This window comes from Andrographis paniculata, unplaced genomic scaffold (assembly GCF_009805555.1).
Source record: "Andrographis paniculata isolate CXL003 unplaced genomic scaffold, ASM980555v1 Contig77END, whole genome shotgun sequence".
Lineage (NCBI taxonomy): Eukaryota > Viridiplantae > Streptophyta > Magnoliopsida > Lamiales > Acanthaceae > Andrographis > Andrographis paniculata.
In genome coordinates, this window is record NW_026137614.1 from 173,349 (window position 1) to 195,195 (window position 21,847).

Sequence of the window (21,847 nt, forward strand, 5' to 3'; positions counted from 1 at the left end):
TTCCCCTCGACTGATACTCGCGGAGGTGCTTCCGGTGGAAGGACAAAATTTCCGAAATTGATCGGGGGATCCTGCTGTGCAGGTCCGTACCATTGTTGTGCGGCTGGTCCAACAGAAGGAGATTTCTAGTATGCTGCTTGCCCCTTCGGGGGGAGGCTGCAAGGTCGGAGCTGGTCTATCCGATCCCCAAGCCACTGCTACAACCGACGGAGCTAATTTCCATGGACCAGGAGGAGCAGAAGCTGCCCTCCAAGGAAGATTCGGGGGTAGGGCAGATGCCCCCCAAGTCATCCCCGGAGCCAGAGGAGTGGCCGGAGGCATTGAGGCCATGGTCGTGCCCCCTAAGGGTCAGCCGTTTCTCCTCCGGCAGGGACATTTCCTTTACCGTTCACCCCCGCGGGCGATGTGGGCGCCCTCATGCCACCAAAAAGAGATTGTTTTGCCGTTGGGCGGCTGGTGGCATGTACCCGTTGTTCCCCGGATGTCCCTATTGTGACGGCGGCCTTAAGATGGCCTGCCCCGAGGACTGCCAAGGTCCTTTAGCCACTGTCTCATCCGGGGGATGTTTTTGTTTTCTTTGCTCAATATGGTTATGTTACTATACTGTAATATTTTCGGAGGGTGTCCGAATATGCCCCCCTGTGTTATCTTCGTCGGAGGTGCATTTTCGTCATCTCTGGGACCGACCGCCGGTGTTTTCCCTTTGCGCAGCTCCTCCTCTCTCGCCCATGCGATCTCATTTTGGATAGTTGGTTTGAGGACGTCTTCGAGATATTGAGAGAGGGTCAAGGCCGATTCATGGAAGGTTGTTTCAATTTCCTCGCTGATCTGAGTTTGGAGGGTGTTGGCCAAGATGGTGATCAAGCTGCCCGCGCCTCCTGGCGGTGCGGATGATTCATCATGGGTAACTTCTCCGGAGATGCCTGGGGCTGAAGTTTTACCGGCGATTTCTTTTTCCTTTGACATCTTGATTTTTTCCGGCGATGCTAGCTTGCGACTCCTTAATCACATAAAAGGTGGGAGACTCGTCGAAGTCCCATGGGCGTGCAAATATGTTTTCGCTGAAACTCATCAATGACTGACCAATAAAATTAGGCCTATCAAAGTCGACAAGAATCGGGTATCCTGGCCTACTCAAGAAAGTATCTGGGCTAAGTCTCGCGATCAAAATGAATCGATAGACAAATAATATAGGCATTGCTATGCTGAAGTATGAAGAAGACAAATAAGAAAAACCGTAGAAGAAAAAAAAATAATTAAGGAAGAACTTGAATTAAATTGGACAAATAAGGCTAACAAGAAAATAGGAAAATAATGCAGGAATAGAGAGTGCAAAGAGGGGAATTGTATTTTTTGTTGGTGTGTTGATCGGATGTATTGAGTTTTTTCTTTATCTCTCTTCCTTTTTGCCTTTATATAGGCATTTCCCAAGATTTTCTTTACCTTTCCTCATTTTCAGAAACAACTTCTTTCCCACTCCTCCACTTTCTTTTATCCATAGCTGCAAGACTCCTTCTCCGGGCTTGGTCTTACTAGAGTTATTGGATCTGTTTTAGGGCTTTTGGTTGGACCGAACAACTTGGTTTTTGGGCCTGTCTGCTTGGCCTGGCAATTGAGCTCTCATCCGGACTGAGTTGCTTATCTTCCGCACCGATTTTGTGGAGCTTTGGGCCTCTTTAAAAAATTGTTTATACATTTTTTAAAATTGTTCATCCAGATTGGACTTAAAATTGTTTGTGTAGGATAACAATTTATTATGAATTATATAAAATTGTAAAGGTAATGATGCATGTAATAATGCTATAACGGGTGTTAAACGAAGTAATTTGAATATTGACGTAGATATGATGTGAATGTGAGATAAAAAAAGATAACCCCGTAGAGACACCGACTATATACATCTTATAAATATAACATTATTATTAATAATCTATATTTATGAACATTTAATACAAAATTATTTTATTAATTGTAGTATACTTATGAAAAATGACAAATTTATAATACAAATTAATTTGTATTATTTTATTTATTAATTTGTATTATTTTATTAATACAAATTTATTATATTAAAAATAAAAAAATGACAAATTAATAATATTCATAACTTCTGTAAATTTTAAATTTTCATGAATATATATATTAGTTATGATTTTTTAGTTATTATATAAATTATAACTATATAATGTTAATTGTAATTTATTAACTATTAACTATAATAATTAATGTAATTATTTTAATTAAAAAAATAAGAAAAATAAGCAAAAAAATTGGTTATAGCTGAAATATATAATATAATATAATAATAATAATAATAATAATTCATCTTTATAGCAACCACTAGTTTTTTTTTATCTCTTCGGCAATCATATATATAGGGTATGGTTTCTTCATTATGTTAATGTGGAAAAGTAGTTTTATTTCTAATGAGAGAATATTTGTTTTCTCTATTTTTTTTCAATACTGCTTTTGTTCAAGACGATTTAAAACATTCATGGAGACTTGAAGTTTATCTAAACAAAAATGATTGGTTTTCTGGTAAGAGAAGAAGATCAACACATATGCACCTATACACTACATGTAGGTGGTATATCAAATTGAGTCATCAAACTCCGTTATTGAACACATCGGCCGGTTCACAGTTCAGTATGGAGGAGAGTTCGGGACGAACGATTGGTTCAAACTCCAACTATTCTCGTTGTCCCTCACAGGGCCGACATTTACGTGGTATGCATCTCTGCCACCAAATTTGTGTAACTCAGGGGCGGATCTCGAAAGGGCGTTTCAAAAACGCTTTTATAGCCCGCTGCCTGATGTGGCGGTCTCGGACCTCATCAAACTCCACCATTGAACACATCGGCCGATTCACAACTCAGTGTGGAGGAGAGTTTAGGATCAACGATAGGTTCAAACTCCAACTATTCTCGTTGTCCCTCACAAGGCCGGCATTAACGTGGTATGCATCTCTGCTGCCAAATTCGTGTAACCCGTGGGTGGATCTCAAAAGGGCGTTCCACAAACACTTTTATAGCCCGTTGCCGGATGTGGTGGTCTTGCCTTGACCAGCCTACGGAAAAAGCGCGATGAACCAGTGGAGCAGTTTTTGGAGAGGTTCCGCAGGGCCGAGCGGCGGTGACAGGTCTGAATACCTGAAAATCAAGTGGTTAATATGGCTATAAAAAATCTGACACACCAACTCAAGGAAAAACTAGTCCTGAAGGAATACAATGACCGCCAACAACTTGTGGGAAGAGTGGTTAAGACAGGACAACTCCTCCAAGCAGCTAGGCGAAAATTCAGAAGTGGGGCATATCTTGTCCAAGCCCAAGAGGACAACAGACTGTCCAAAGGAGCCAGAAGAGCCGTTTTTGACGGAATATTGCAAGGAAAGGCATATAGTTGTCCGGCGCTCAAAGTACCTCGACGGAAGGATGCCAATCCCAAGGTACAATATGCTTTCGATATATCTAACACCGAGCAAATATTCGAGTTTTTGTTGAAGGATAATCAGCTCCGGTTTAAAGAAGACCATAAAATATCGTTCGACGAGGAATTGGGTGGAAAAGCCTATTGCAAATGGCATGGATTGTTTGGACATCATGTAGGGAGTTGATCGCTTTCAGAAACGTGGTACAAAAGTCTATTAAAGAAGGCCACCTACGGTTGGCCGATAAGAAGGAGATGAAAGTTAACACAGAGCTGTTCCCGGCTCAAATAATGCCGTTGGTGTCTGACACAGTAGGAGGAACTAGTCAGCCTTGAGTAGCAGGCCAAATTACAGGTAAGTCGCACCAAGAAGAAACATATTTGAATGATTGGGGAGGTCTATAAAATCCCCACGGAGGAATTGGGTTTGGGATCATCTTTCACTGCATAATACCATTTCCGATGTTAGGTTCGAGAAAAACGATGAAGTGTGGCGGGTTACTTCAGTCGACCAAGTGGTGATAAATTCTCATGCTATGCGATTACCAGAAAAACCGACAAGCAATGAGAAGTGGATGGATAATTGACAAAGGGTCCCACCATTGACTAGGACCCAACAACGGAGATGGAAATGTCAAATCTTGACCACACACCTCGTTGAACAGGGACAACAACATGAGCAGCCCTCCAGAGAGCATGAGAAATTTATAGGGGCTGAGGAAACACCTCAAGCAGAGAAATTACCTCACCGGAGGAGGAGACTACGAGAATGGAGGTCGAAACAAATTATCCCGAAGGACTGCGCCCCATCAGAACAACAGGTTCATCTGAAGGAGCCGGCGGTATCTGTCCCGGAGGACAAACCAGTTATCGGGGCCTTGAAGGACGACAAGACGTCGATTGCGAGTTTGGACATCATCGAGAATGACCAAGATCTGGAACATGCACTGCGTTATGAGAATGACTTTTAGGTGAACACTATTGGTTTTTTGCCAAGGGAGTTCGTGGCTCCGGAACTTCAGCATTTTATTTCCAAGGGGATGTGTTAGTGGAGGAAACTGGTCTTTTGTCATGGGGCAGATCTGGAACAGAAGGTGCTGAAGGAGAAATCAGAGCTGTTCATTTTTCAGAAATTGGCCGAAGAACAGACACAACACCTTAAACCGTTGTTACTAATCATCTATCTTAGTGGTCAGACGATTAGCAAGGTTTTTGTCAATAGAGGGGCATCCGTCAACGTGATGGCCTTGTTTACACTCCACAAAATTGGAAAGAACCATGGGAATCTAATTGCTACTACCATGCGAACCACGAACTTTACGGGAAATGCACATTCGGCCACCGGTGTGTTAGTGGCTGATGTAATAAGGAGTCGCACTAATTGGATGGTCTTCTTTGTGATCAAAGGAAAACTGACGTACTCGGCCATCTTAGGCAGGACTGGATTCACACTACCCAGTGTGTGCCGTCCACCCTACACCAAAAGGTGGATTTTGGAATGGTAATGGCAAAGAATCGGTCGAAGCCGAAACCGATCCAGCCATGGAGTTTAACGCAGCTGAGGTGGTTTATTATTCACCTACTGTGTACCCACTTTCAATGATATTGAAGGATGTAGATACATGGACATAATGTAACCTCACGATGAAGGAATTTGAAATCCACACGGAGGCCGACACACGGCCCCTTTGCCAAAACGTTTGTAATGAATAATGACCATAAGGTGGTAAAGGACGTGGAAGGATGGATTGTCGAGACGTTTAATGGTACCTGGAGTACGTGATCCTTCCCAGTTCAGATTCTTGAAAGACAGACATATCCTCAAGATCCGCCTCTCCCGGAGTATCAGAACGAAGATGAATGTCCATCGCCTATCCAGAGGGCTACCCCATCCTTCGAAGCACAAGATCCTATTGAGGGAATCAATCTCAGGGACAACACAGTACCCCCGATGACCAGGATCAGCTCTCTACAGCCCCCGGACCGGAAACAATGGCTTATGGATTTAATACGAGAATACCGTGACTATTTCGCATGGGACTACCACGAGATGTTGGGTCTACCCAGAAACTTGGTAGAACATCGGTGATGACTCCAAATATGAGCATATTCTTAGCTTGACAAAACAGTGTATTACTTGAATTTTTGTATAAAAACCATCATAATAACTTGTTAATGGCATGCATTATTGATCTATATCGCTTGACATGTCAAGAGTTCGTGGTTGAGATTATTGACAATTTTTCCCCTTTTTAAGCGGTATTCTGGTGCCAGAAAAGCTAAGGCAGACGCCACAAACGGTAGCCACCTCCGCTCGCAAGCGACCCTGCAACACCTAAAAATGACTAAGGCAAGAGAGACAAGCGGTAGCTTCCACCGCTCGCAAGCGATAGTCTCTCCCGCTTGCAAGCGACGGCCCAGACGCCCACCACAGCAGAATGACAACAATTATTGACTAAGTGTTCCAACTGCAACGGTACAACTATTCCATTTCCAGCCAGCACAAGCAAGCCTAGCTGCGTTGATGCCCTCCAACCCTCTGGCAAGCGAGGAAGATCTGAGACCCTACTATCCTATGCAAGTGAAGCGGGCACCCTAGGAGTTATGGCCAGCAACTGCTTCAAAAGAATAACTGCCATCAACCGCCTAACTGCCAAGCGGTTGGAACTGCCTTGCAACTGCTTGCAACCGTTCCTTTTCACCTACTATAAATATGGCCAGATATCTCTATGCACATATACTTTGATCTGGAGTATTTTAGCAATTAATTTCTGTGCAATCTAGTTGTATTCCTGTTCTTCGAGAGCTCCAACCTTGTAAGGGAGTTCTCCACAGGAATGGCCAAAGAAGTAGGGATTTCCCTTCTCCCTTGGCCAAGACTTTACCGCTTTCTTAGAATAGCTTATTGCTTTCAATTACAACTTTGTAGTTTTAGCATTTTCAGCTTTATTAGTAAGTAATGAAATATCATTCAGTTCTCCATCTATATTTTTTCCACATTCTCTTCATACTTATAAAAACTTTGAATTGAAAGAATCTCATTTCACTGGTTTACCAAAAGCGTTTTCAAGGTAGTTCAATGTAGTTAAGTATGCGGGAGCCTTGTCGACCTGCTTTACTACTGTTCCGAATTCAATTTTGATTAAAAAGAAGTAAGAAAAGGGTAAAGTCACTAATGAGGTAGAATTTGGGATAATTCATAGGGCATAAACGGTGGTCTATTAGGTCACAGGAATTCGTAGTGACAGTAGGGTATCTTTCTTATAATATTCCAATTTTGGGTATCATTGAAGTCTTGTTGTAAATCCCTTAAGGTGAAATTCCAGTGTTAAGAATTCTTTACAATTCAGTTTATATATTTACATTATCCCCTTCCACCGATTTCGTATTATACATATACCTCCGTTAACACACTTACACCGCTCGCTCATTACATCCAGGAAAACCTATCCATTAAGTAACGCACAAGTCAGACACAACATCTCTCCCTCACTCTCCACCGCTTACATATATACATATATACACATTGTGCCATCTGCTCATGTCCCGTTCACTCGGTAATCGCCATCCGCTCATGTCCCATTCACTCAATAATCGCACCCGCTCATGTCCTGTTCACTCGGTTACCGCTAGCACTTCACCGCTCACCTCCGCCCTGCTCGCCTCCGCTCACTCTTTACCGCTTTCACTTATCGTTTTTCTTATACTAGAAATTTGGATCCGCTGCAGAGCGGGTCCTTTACTGCATTTTTCACCGCTTTTTAAAGATCTATACTTGTTTTCAAATTCATGACTTAAAATCCCTGTGTTCGACCTGAAAACTCACCAGTAAAAATAGTATAAATAATTGTGATAACTACTCAAAGTCTACAACCACAATTTTTACTATATCTGACCACCTTCTATAAACAGTCACTCATTGATTTTCGAATATAAATTCCCTGTGAAAATGTACAAATTACGTTTCAACAAATTTTAGTTATCAATCAGCTACCTACCAAGTCATCGTTCAAGCCCCACAAACAACCCTCACGGCGGTTCAACCCGGATTTAATGCTGAAGGTCAAAGATGAGGTGGAGAAGTTGCTTAAAGCCAATTTTATTCGTACTTGCCGATACCCGGAATGGATATCCAAATCATACCCATAATAAAGAAAATTGGGAAGATCCGAGTATGTATCAACTTTCACAACCTTAACTTGGCAATGCCCAAAGACGAGTACGTCATGCCGATCGCCAACATGCTTGTCGACTCAACGATGGGATACAAGATCTTGTCTTTTATGGATGGATACTTGGGGTACAATCATATTTACTTAGCCGACGAGGATACCACAAAACAACGTTTGGATGCCCGGAGGAGATTGTCATATTCAAGTGGATTGTAATGCCCTTCAGGTTGAAGAACGCCAGAGCAACGTATGAAAGGGCAATGAACACGATCTTCCACAATTTAATCAACGAATATATAGAGGTGTACGTTGACGATGTCGTTGTAAACTCCAGAGCATTCGACCACCATCTCAATGACCTCCTGAGGTCCTTCACCTGGATGAGGCAACACGACCTTAAAATGAACCGGCAAAGTGTGCATTCGGCGTCCAAGCAGGAAATTTTCTAGGCTTTCTCGTCCATCAGAGGAGGACCAAAATCGAAAAAAATAAGGTGAAGTGATCCAGGATTGGGACCCCCATGCAACCTTAAAGAATTGCAAAGCTTGATGGGCAAAATTAATTTTTTGCGACAATTCATCTCCAATACCGCCGGAAGAATGAAAGCATTCTTCCTATTGCTACGCGGGAGTTGAGAAATTTTTGAGTTGAGAGTAACACAACTGACGACTTTGGAGCAAATCAAGCATGCCCTTATATCGCCACTGGTGCTAATGCCACCAATCCCGGGGAAGGAGTTGATACTTTACATTTCAGCGACGAAGGACACTATCGGCTGCCTTCTTGCACAAGATGACGAATCAGGCCAATAAAAGGCTATTTATTACCTCAATAAGAATTTAAATGATGCGGATATTTGTTATGCATGTATCGAAAAGCTGTGTTTGTCTTTATATTATGCATGTATGAAGTTGGAGTATTATTTGATGCATGTCGAAACTATAATATTATGCAAAGTCGACTTGTTGAGATACTTACTGAGTAGGCCGGTCCTTCGAGGCCACCTAGTCAAATGGGAGATGAAACTAGCGTCATTCGCCTTAAGATATCAACCCCTAAAAGCGGTGAAGGGGCAGGCCATTGCCGATTTTTCGGCCGAACACCTTGGAATAATTGAGGCTGCCTCCACGGGATACATCGGACTGGAACCATAGTAAGTTACATTTGATGGTTCGAGATTTTCTGTGACAATAATTCAGCCGTTGAGTACCCCAATAACAATGGGAGCTCCTCCAGGTCAAAGAATATTGATATTAAGTTCCTAGTTGTGAAGGAGAGGGTGAAAGATCATCATATTTTGATCAAGCACTCAGGGGAAAAATCTATGTTGGTAGACCCCCTAACTAAAGGTGTAACACCCAAGGTCTTCCACGAGCATCCTATGTATATGGGTGTGCTACAAATCAGACAAGCTTCACTATAGCGGGAGTATGCATTTATGTTCTTTTTTCATTCACTCGATATTTGTTTTACACTATTTTGATCATTATTTCAGTTTATGATGTTTTGGATAGTATGTTTTAATATTTTACGATCTCATTCAGTTTGAACCAGTAGAAAAATTGACATGTTCATATCACACTTATATAATTTTCTCTCTGCACGTTCCATGATTGATCTGTGTAATTTGATTACAGTGATATCCGTGATTAATGTGAGTTTAGTTGTTGATATGGTAAATGCTTCTTTAGTCCTATATTATTGTGATTAATGGACCGGATTGCTGCAAGCCTTCTTATAATGATTGTAAATTGGGCTTATATGAAACAATATGTTCATTCGGATACATACTAGATCCAGTGGGAGATTGTTTGATTTTGGATAAAAATATGTGCATCGAATATATTATTAGAGTCATTATTTTATTCAATTCTATTATTTTAAGTGGACTAATTAATAATTGACTGATGAGCTTGATTGTTATGAAATGAAAGTATAGCTAACCGTATAATATTATTATTTTGGTGACGTGACACATTAATAATATTAATTAAAGGCATAATTATAATTACAATTATGTTTGACCTATTATAAATAGGCTAGGGTTAGGTCCCCGAGATAGAGCGTTGTATAGAGATTTGACTATCCCTGTAGTTTCTATTTAGTTTCTATTTCTCACCCGTCAAGGATAGAAAAGAAGCCGACGCTCTGATCTTGGAAGACCAATCCTTTAATCACCTAAGATTTGCATATGGCTTCATCTTCAGGTATGCTTCCACTTTAAGGATCGGGCATTAAAATTCTACATGTGCATGTACTAACTAATCACACCTACCGTGTAAGAAAGGTTAGCTCGCGTGAGATTTAAGTAGACTAAACTATCAATTAATTGCTTCAGGTACATAATTGCTTCTTCCAAGTCCTTTTATGCGTAAGCAGACAACTCTACATTTGGTTGTATAGGAATTGGAATTGGCTGGCAATTATACATCCTAAACTTTATCAGCAGGCTTTTGGAGTATTTTTGTTGATGAACAAGAGTTCCTTTTGAAGTATGATTGATTTTCAAACCAAGAGAGTGCTTGAGGTGGCCAAGTTCTTTCATATGCACTTAGTACATAAGTCCGTTACTTGAAAGATATCTTCCTCATAATCTCCTGTTAAGATTAGGTCATCTACATACACCAATAAAATGGCTGATTTTTCATCATTAGTTTTGACAAATAAACTTGAATCAAAATGCATCACAACATAACAATTATGGATCAAAATTTCAAAATTTTGACCATACGATGCCCGCGGTGCTTGCTTTAATTCATAAATCACTTTTCGAAACTTACACACATAGTCAGGATGATTTTGACTTTCAAACTCCATAGGTCAATTCATATAAATTTCCCGATCTAACCCTCCATATAGACATGCATTTTTCATGTCCAATTGCTACATATTACATTCCTTGGCAGTCGCAAGAGCAAGAAAGATTCAAAAAATGGTAAACTTGGCTACATACTAAACATCTCATCATAGTTTCCATATTGTTGAGAGAACCCTCGAGCAACTAAATGTGTCTTGTACCTTTCAATCGATCCATACGAACGACGATTCATCTTAAAAACCTATTTGCAAGAGATGGGTGTCACTTTCTTTGGTTTCGGCATGAGCTCCCATATTTGATTTTCTGACTTGTGCTGCAAGTTCTTCCTCCATTGCATTGATTCACTTTGGATTTTTAATTGCTTTTTCAAATGTATTCGGTTCTCTTTCGTCTTTATGAACTTCTAATATAACAGCATTTACATACTTAGAATTTGGCTTATGGCATCTCATCGATCTTCTAAAAGTATTATAAGTCCTTGGTTTGTCATCCTCGCTTGGCTGCATATACACAACTGTTTTCCATGGAGTTGGAGCTGCAAATTCTTCAGTCACTTCCACAATTTTCATCTCTAGATTTTTGAAAATCAAGTTGAACAGGGGATGATTGTGGTACATTTCTATGAATATCCTATTTTTAAGACCCATCATTGCTTGAGGACCACCATGAAGAGGTCTTATCAAATACTATGTTCCGAGAAGTCTAGCATTTCCTCACCTTCTATTCATTTTTTACACTCGTTTAGTTGAGTTCATTCCTTCGCATAAATTATCAATCTTTGTCTCTTTCAATCTATCGGTCCATGGATTCGACAATGGAGTGTAAGGACGAGCTTCTGTTTATTCCGAATTAAAATATTGACGAAGTAAAAGAAGTTTCAAATGAAACCGTGAAGCAGCCATCGGCGATTCTGAATTCAAATAGTAACAAGGAAAACGAAGCTGCGAATGAAGCCGAGAAGCAGCCATTGGCGTAAAATTCGTTTAGCGAATAGGAAAAGAAAGCTATGAAATCATTGGCGGAGTGGTTGAATCATTGAATTGAAAAATACAACCGTTCATGGTACCGTGTTTCTTTAGATAAGATGGTGCATTGTATTAGATTTCGAATCAAAGGCTTAATCGCAGCCACTACTTCCGCGGCCACGAAATTCCAACCAGCTCCGATCGCGTGGAGAAGATGGCAGTTTATATCAAAGAAAACCTACTTCTATACAAGGATAAGTTGATGTCTTATGATGAGATGATTGATGATATCGCCTTTAACAAAGTAGAGTACGACAAGAAGATGAAGTGGGCCACCAAGGTTGGTCAAGATATTTTTGAATTTAAATATCCTTTGCGTAATACAGTTGTGAAACTTACGAAATTAACCCTAGACACATGAAATCACACAAATACCTTAAAATTAAAGCTATTTAATGCTCCAGAATCGGATTATAAGAAAATATATATATATTTTTTAAAGTTTATTTTTTATAAAATGAGATGGATAATTTCTTTAATGTATATTCTCTTGTATATAGGATCATCTCGGTTAAAATCTTTTTCATAATACTTCATTGCATAATTTTAAGATCCAGAAAATGAATTTTAAGATTATGTTCTTAAATAGCGATTGATAAGCTAAGATATACAAGGAACAGTGTAAAAGATATGTATTTTGTAAATCTTGGCGTCCAAAAGTTTTGCTCACTTTTTTTTTTTTTCCAAGAGAAATAAAATTTATGTCTTAAAAGAAAATGTGAGCATGGAATATTGACCTATTTAAATAGTTGATTAATTACATCCCAACCTAAGATTTGACCCAATGATGAATGAACTCAATCCATTTTCACAATTTTATATATATATATAGAACAACAATGGCAATTACTAACTAGCAGCATTGATAAAAAGAAAGAGACAATCAAGGAGAAAGTGGAGAAGGATAACCCCCACCAAGAAGAGTCATCAGACAAAAAAAAGGCTATGATCCAATGCAAATAACTGTCAACTGAGTAGAACGCCGGCGGCACTGATGAAGACGGCCAAGGTTCCAGATCAAGAGAAAACACTTCCCGATGAGTCATCGTCGCCGGCCAGAGATGAAACTGATGTCGAAGCCAAAAAGAGAGAATAATAACATGGGGCTTTTTTATAACACAACTGATACTGACTTGAGATTCAACGGGCAGTTGTGGTTTTCATGCCGAGAAGTGAAGACTACTTGTGAGAATTATTTTACGGAAACTTAAAAATTGCATTACAATTCATAACGAAGATAGAAGCTTATAAATAGGCATGACATACAAAGTCGATAGACTCATATCAAAATAATTTAATCTATGGATAAAAGCAAACCTAAATCTAAACTGAATATCTAAAATATCTACATTCCCTCAAATTCAAATGGTATAACAAAAACCAACTTGAGTTTACAAAGAGATCAAAGATGATGCAGCCACAATCGTTCATCGTGTCAGAATCAAAAGCACTGCCCTCATTTGAGGTAGAGTAAAAAACGGACTCTTAACGTAGTAAAAAACATGACTCTCACTAGACTTGAAAATGATGGTAGTACTCTCCACAAAGTCAGAAACACGGAACACTCACCAGTGTCAAAAAATATGGAACTCTCATCGGAGCTGAAAAACAAAACAATTGGACTCTCAACGAAATTTGAAGCAGCGCTTTACACTTAACCATGACAAATGATCAAAGGCCGAACTCGGATGCAAAATTGAAAAAAAATTTGACGAACAATCAATTGCAGATGAATTTCAAAATCAGAAGACCTCCGTTGATGCCATAAAACAAACAAAAAAAAAAGTAATCTAAAATTTGGGAGACCTCCTTGAATGTATCTGGTGAAACATGCGTTAGTAGACGATATGAGAAAAGTAGGCTCTGATACCATGTGAGAATTATTTTATGGAAACAAAAAAAATTGCATTATAAGACAACGAAAATAGAAACCTACAAATAGAAATGACATAAAGATTCGATAGACTCAAATATAAATAATTGTGGATAAAACCAAATCTAAATCTAAATATATTAAATCTAAAATTGAATATCTAAAATATCTCAACACTGCTTTTGAAGATTTACTTACGGGTGTGGAGAGAATAACGAGTTTGTGAGCATACAAGTGGTTGATCTTCTGGGGAGAACATATGAGTCGACCATGAAAAAATATATATCGGAAGGGTGGTTTCGCTATGCCATAAGGAAGCCATGGTACTGAATTGTCGAACACAATGACTTTAGATCAAACATGTTGCTCAATATATGGGCTCATCGGGGACGACAAGCTTATCATCCGTCTCGAAAGAGGTAACAACGAGTAATATCGTCATCGTTGTCGAAATTAAAATGTGGAGTGCGTCTAGAAATTTAGCAGCTTTGTAGAACTCTTGAAATAATATTGCATGAATTCATGTCACTTTTTTTAGTCACTAATTGGAAGATAAACTCTTAATCTTGTTCTTGTTGTCGTCTTCATCCTATTAGTTGCATTATATATGGATCTTGTTCTTGTCACCGTCTTCTTCATGTTTGCATTACTATTATGTTCTTGATTCTGGATCTTGTTCTTGTTAGTTGTGTTAGATTTTTTTGGGGAAAATAATGAGATTGTCTTATTAATCATTACCATAGAGGGGCCTATATATAGACAATACAAAACGGATTCAAAAACTCAAATCTAAGTAATTAAATGAATAACACAAAATCTAAATATAAATGTAGTAAATCTAAAACTGAATAATTAAAATATCTCAACATTCCTCCTCAAACTCAAGTGGTATATCATAAACTAACTTGAGTTTGATAAGAAAGTTGAATATAAACGCAAAAAACGCAAATAAATATAACAGTTGACTCTCAACCGGAACCGAAAATAGTTGACTATCCACCGGAGCCGAAAATGATATGACTCTCCAGCGGAGTAAAAAACGACAAGACTCTCCACCCTTCAAACTCAAGTAGGTGCTTTAGAAACCAACTTGAGCTTGTCCAAGAGCAATCGGAAGCGGCTGGGAAGAAGAGATTTGGTGAAGACGTGTGTTGTCTGATCTGCGGAGGAGACCGAAACGAGATGGAAAACACCACCGATGACATGATGTCGAATGAAGTGACAGTCAAGCTCAATATGCTTGGTACACTCATAAAAGGTATCATTGGGGGCTATCTTTATAGCACTCAGACTGTCGTAATGAAGAGCCATAGAAGATGATTGAGGAACACCAAGATCAATGAGTAATTGACGAAGCTATAACAGTTCTGACGTAGAGTCAGCAAGGGCATGATACTTGGACTCGGAACTTGATTGAAAAACTAAATTCTATTTTTTGTTGCGCCAAGAGACGAGGGAATCACCCAGGATGAAGCAGAAACCAGTAGTTGAATGACGATCAGTAGGATTACCAGCCCAATCGGCCTCAAAGTAACTGTTGAGAGTCAAAGTCGAGTGAGAGAAAAATGTAAACCATGCACAAGACTACCTTTCACATAACGAAGAATATATATGACGGCAAAGTCGTGAGAGGTCCTCATAGCGGCCATGAACTGACTCACAATATGGACTGCATGAACGATATCTAGTCGAGTGACAGTCAAGTAGATCAAGCTCCCAACAAGTTGATGATAGAGGGTAGGGTCATCAAGAAGAGAGCCATCATGAGGAGTAAGTTGAACGTCGTAGGCAAGTGGTGTAGAGGCTACTAGACAGTCTATGAGACCAGCTCGAGGAAGAAGATCAGAGGCATACTTAGCCTGAGAGAGAAAGAAACCATCGGGAGAATCAAAGACTTCAAGCCCCAAAAAGTAACGAAGGGGACCCAAGCTTTTCATCTTAAACTATTGGGTAAGATATGCATGTAGATCATAAATACCAGACGCATCATCTCCGGTGATAATCATATCATCAATATAAAGCAAAAGTATAACTATCCCAGATGAACAACGACGAAGAAATAGGTTTGAGTTGTAAGTGCATGTGGTAAAACCAAACTCCAATAGTGCAATACTAAATGTGGCATACTAAGCCCGAGGGGCCTATTTCAACCCATATAAAACGCGACATAAGCAACAAACCTTTCCAAAAGACGAGAAACCTGGAGAGGGAGTCATATAAACTTCTTCAAAAAGTGTAAAAATGCATTTTTGACATCTAACTAAAGAAGAAACCACTGACGAGCAGCAGAAACGGCAAGAAGACAACGAACAGTAGTGAGACGAGCAACGGGAGCAAAAGTCTCCTCATAGTCAACTCCATATTCTTGGGAATAATCTTTGGCCACCAGACGAGCCTTGTACCAGTCAATGGAACTATCAGAATTAGTCTTGATTTTGAAAACCTACTTGCACCCAATAGCTGTCTTCGCAGAAGGCAAATCCAGTACATCCCAAGTGTGAGTCTTTGCCAAAGCCTCTAATTCCTCAGTCATAGTTTGTTGCCATAATGTATTAGCACTCACCTCACAAAATGACCTAGGCTCGTGATGAGATAATATGACAGAGTATCAATGATAATCACGCAAGTGAAAAGGAGGGTGACTCACTTTATGTGATCGACGAGGTATGACAGGTCCAGGGACCGTAGAAGGATCAGCATTTGGAAACAAGGTTGGAGGTGAATCAAAAGTCTCAACTGAAACAGGATCCGGAGGCGGTACTGGAGCCGTAGGATCAGGATCAGGAAACATGGGAGGAAATGCCGAAAAAAAGGAAGGTGAACCAACAATAGATGGGACATGAAATTTAGACATGGTGAAAAATATGATACTCTCCTAAAAGGTAGCATGATATACAACCGTTTAGAAACCAGATCCTGAAGCCTATAACCTTTATGCTCCAACCCATAACCAAAAAGACAACATACATGCACACGAGGTTCTAATTTGGAACGTTCATGTGGAGGGATAACGATAAAACCAACACAACAAAAGAGACGAAGGGTTATATAATCGGGTGGCTGACCATATAGACGCTCAAAAGGCATTCTATTATGGAGGACAAATGATGAAATACAATTTATAGTATAGACAACAGTGAGGGCGGCTTTTCCCCAGAACCTATCAGGACAAGAGGCAGACAAGAGGGATGCACGAACAATATCTACAATGAGACGATGTTTGCGCTCAACGCGACCATTCTGTTGAGATGTGTATGGAGAGGAACACTGAATCAATGTACCCTGAGCAGAAAGAAAACTTAATAAGGTAGAATCTACATACTCAAGAGCATTATTAGTATGGTGGGTTTGTATGGGATAAGAAAATTGAATTTGAACCATTTGAGGAAATTGAATGTATGTTTGAGGTATCCATGTAATACGAGAGTAATCATCCATGAAAATGGCATAATAACGACACCCACTCACAGAGGAAATAGAGGGAAGGACCCCAAATATCATAATGAACCAAGGAAAATGATTTACTTGCGACCGACATATTTTTTGAAAAAGATAAGGCTGGTTATTTTCCCAAATGATTGTGTAAGCAATCAAATGACTCAAAACGAGTAGGACCCAAATGACCCTTACTAAAGAGAGACTGAATTTTAGAGGAAGGCGCATGACCAAGACGAATATGCCATTGAAGACTAGGGAAAAAAAAGGTATTTAGAGGGGTATGAGTAGTAGCAGTAGAGAAATTACTTGGAGTAATTTTCAAAGATTGTAACTCAAATAGTTGACCCATTTTACGAGCTGTCCCAAGAATTTGACCCGTACGTGGATCCTGAATCTGCACACCAAAAGAAGAAAAGATAACAGTGGGTCCATGCTCAACTACTTAGCCAACTGATACAAGATTTAAAGTAAATTGAGGAATGCAGTAAGTATCATCAAGAAATATAAATGGTAGAGATACAGATCTGAAAGAGTGATATCAATGCAACTCTCATTAGAAGTATGTATAGACAATGAAGAAGACATATGATGCATATCAGTCAAGAGGCCAAGTGTAGGTGTCATATGATGGCAGCAACCAGAATAAAAATACCACGATTTTTTCATACCACAATAGGAATTGGAAGCAAGAACTTGATGCAAAAGAGTCACGAGATTCTGGACTGAGGAAGCCATGCCAATAACAACACAAAAATAATCAACTCCAATAACAAAACAACCACACCACGACGTAGGGAACCAAGACAGGAGGTGACGGCCGGAAAACCACAGCGGAGGACGGCCAGACGCACAACCACGATATGCGGCGGTGGCGTCGGAATGGTCGCGATGCTGCGATATGTGTCGGAAGCGCATGTGGGCTCTACGCGCTGCCTTTCGGGACGAAACTTTGGGGCTTGAGTCGCGGGATGATGATGGAGTTGATGGTGGTGGCGGTGTTGACTGGAAATCGACGGAGGACGGCAAACATTGGCGGCGGCGGCTATGGTTTCATATTTGGAAAATAAGCGGGGCCTCTACATAGGAAATAAAAAACGGACTCAATAGACTAAAATTTAAGTAGTCTAATTTATGGATAAGACAAATCTAAATATAAATCTACTAAATTTAAAATCGAATATCTAAAATATTTCAATAACTTGCTGACATCAGTTCTGCAAAATTAAATATTAATAACTCACTTAGAATAAAATAACCGTAATACAATGAGAGTAGGTCATCTCATTGGAAATTTAAAAAGTTCGATCTCTCAATGTTTATATATAAATTTAAAAGAGAGTTTGATTTAATAAATAAAAATAAATATAAGAGAATAAATAATTAAAAGACTAAAAACGAAAGTTTATTTTAATAATAAAAGGTTTTGAGTTTAAAAGGTTTTAGACTAGTTTGTTGGCTATTAGGTTCGATCGGGGTTTACCCAGAACGCACTTGAAAGGTAGCGCACTACAAAAAAAAATGGTATATTTGTAACGGAATTTCTTTCCTAAAGTTCACGTAGCTAACATAATTTCATTCCAAATTTCGTCTTTAATGACATTAGTAACGGAAAAAGTGGATTTAAAGACGAAAAAAATTATGTTCCAAGAATGATATTTTCTTGTAGTGGCGGTTGCAGGTTTCACGTTATAAAAAATATAAAAATAAAATAAATCTAAGGTTTAACTGCTTTCGTAACTGAATTTATTTTAGGAATAAAATTAAATTAATATTTAGCTCCGTTGTTTATAAATAAATTAGTTACATTTATTAATGACACCAAAGAACCAAACTTTTCTTAACTATTTGACAGTCAATGTTTTAAAAAGAGTTTATTTCAATTCAACAATCACACGTATAATTGTTTAAATTTGATTATGTGATTTCTTTGAGATTATTTATATTTTAGCAGTCACTTAAAACAAATTGAAATACAATACAATTTCAGTAGTCCAAGTTTAGTTTAACAATTGACTCTTAGTTTAATTGAAATATGTGGCCGCACTACCTAGCAAAATCAAATATCATAGATTCATATCAACTTGATATTATCAAGTCAGCTTCACTCATAAATTAGAAAAGAAAACTATTTGGTATCCATAGAATTAAAAGCAAATAGAATAAAAATAAACATAGCATGAGACTCGATCGAATCAACATAGGAAAGAACTTGAAATCTTTTCGAAACAATTCGTTTTTTCCTTGCCTCCTCTCTTGAAAAATGTCCACACCTTTATTTATATATATATATCAACTTTCCATAAGTCATAACAAAGATTTAATTACCATAATTAATACCCTTTTTTAATATTAGTGGTAAGAGGTTAAAAAAAGATTCAACAATAATTGTACTTTTCCAAGGATTGAATCACAAATTTTTTTAACTTTTGCAAAAGGTGTAATTGGCGCGGAAGAAACAATGTCACTTCCGTAACAATTGTAGATTAATGGCACGGTTTTGGTCCCCGCTTCCTTCGTTGTTGATTTATTGTTACTAGTTGATCGGTTGTAGCGATCGGCGTCAACGAAAATTGAAAGAAAAATATTTTGGCGATTAAGGCGGCACCACAATAAAAAATAATGGCGCCAACTTCAACGCCGCAAAAGAAAAAATATCTTTGGGGTGCCGAAACAAAAATTTAAAGGAAAAAATTTTGGTGCCAAAGTCTGCTCACAATATTAAATAACAATTTTGTAGCGTGAAAACAAAAATTTAAAGGAAAAATTTTTGCGCCAAAGGTCACGCACAATATTAAATAATAAATTTTTTTGGCACAAAATTCAACACCACAAAAACAAATATAATTGTTGAGTGTAGAAAATCGTGCCTAGGGTTTGGCTTCATGGCCCACTGAATCAGGGTGGGTCGTTATGGTTAGGTTAGGGGATTTGGGTTTGGCCAAATCAGTAAGAGGGTCCAATGGCCCGAAAGGTCGTTTGTGTTGTGTTGGGCCGAACGGTTGCAGAACAAAATCATGCCGAACGAGTGGAAGATTACCCGAAAACTGGAAGAGTGCATCATTTGATGGTAACCGACTCCTGTTATTGGAGGTTTATGAGGTAACCGTCAGGCAATTACCTTGGCAAATGAAGAATCAAATCCAACTGTCCAAAAAGGTTGCGAGTGATAGAATAAAAAGGGGAGCAGAGAAGAGGGGAAGTGGCATAAAAAAAAAAATCTTAATCTAGTTTCAAGCTTTAATTTCTTGTTCTTTGTTTATATTTCAGTTTCTTTTTAGGTTATGTGAGTACCTCTCACGCCAACCCATCAAATTTAAAACATTTGCTGATTTGAATTTTACTTTGTTTTGTTAGGATTCCATAGCTACTAATAATATTTTCTTGTGGCACCAAAAGAAAAAATAACTATAATTTTTATTACTGTGATTAAACAGTATTTTGATATATTTATTTTATTATAATTGTTGGGCTATACAATGCCACTGGATGTTTTTGCAGCTGTACTAAAATCATTATCCCCAAATTTTCCAAATACTCTTTTCCTCAACTGCTCACTCTGCGCGTCTCCGCGTGTTTGATTCAATCCCATACTTCAGTTTTAATGGACAGTGTTGAAGAAAAACAAGGTGTGAATGCAAAGGGACAGCCATCGGCACCTGCAGCATATTCTTTTAGCAAAGAAGAAGTGGAAGTTGTCAAACCCTTGGAGAAGATGGCCAATTTTATGAAAACAGATCTATTAATTGAGGCGATGACCATGTCCTCTACTGAGATGGTCGATTATAACATCCAAGAGAACAAGAAAAAGAGGAAGGCCGACCGCCAAGAACTCCAAGAATTAGCATCACATGATGCTGAGTAATCCGAACGCCAAGAAACGGCGCTGCGAACTGAGCCCATGGCCGTCGCTGGAGTTCGTTAGACCAAAAGAATCAGAGACGACGCCTCCACATCCGGAACAAAGCCGCACTTAATTGATAAAGTGACAAAGTTTTCTGGCGATGTTTCCGCCAAAGGTTTCCCGACCAAAAGACGAACACCTCGCTTCACTACAAAAAAAATGGCCATTTGTAGCGGTTTTAAAATCGCTACAAATGGCCATTTTTCGTTATAAAAAGCTATTTGTAACGATTTTGTACCGGATTTTGACCGGTGCATATACTCGAGCTACAAAAAGTCTCTGTACCGAATTTTTCCGTAACAAAAAATGGACGATCAACGCACTTATAAAACACGTGGAAAATTTTGTTGTAACGGTTTTTGTAATGCTAGCATTGTGTTTTTGATTTATTTGTAGCGAATATTTCTCGTAATAAAATATTTGTTACAATAAATGTTCATCCATTTGTAACGACTTTTGTTACGGTATAAATTTTGTTACAATTGTTGCTTGTCAGAAAACTATTTTAAATGACATTCATATTTTTTATATCGGTATTTGTAATGGCTACAATTTTGTAACAAATATAGTATTCTTTTTTTTTCAATAATAACAAAAAAATTAGTATCGAAACTGGAAAATTTGTACAATGCATGAAAATACTGCGAATGACCACAAAATATAAAAATATTACAGCAAATCTTAATCTTCGTCAATTGCATCAAGTACGCACTGTCTAGGAACATAACTATTTCCTAATACAGCCTAATATATACGGCAAAGCATAGCAATAAACATAGAAAATGCAAGTTCAACCAACGGAAAGGACTCAATCAGCACCAATCTACAAAATTTAATCATCATAATATCATGTGTCATGTTGCGACGCCCTATGGAGCGTCAAAGTGAACATACACGACAGTCAGGTCGTCTTCGTGTTGCAATAATGCTTGTCGTCATGGTACCTCGTATGCGTCCACTCATATGTGTCCCATTCTCGAGACCCTACACTCGTAATTCATATGGTCTCTAAATATGATAGTTTAGAGACATTTACAATTAAATATGTAAAACATAAATTTACCATTTTCATTCACTGATTTTCTAGAATCCGGCTGTGTTGTCTCATCTGGTGTTGGTAGTGCATAAGAAGTAAACCTATAGAGGGGCAAAGGTTAAAGTTGTGCCATTCAATCGGCTGAATTAGGTTTATTT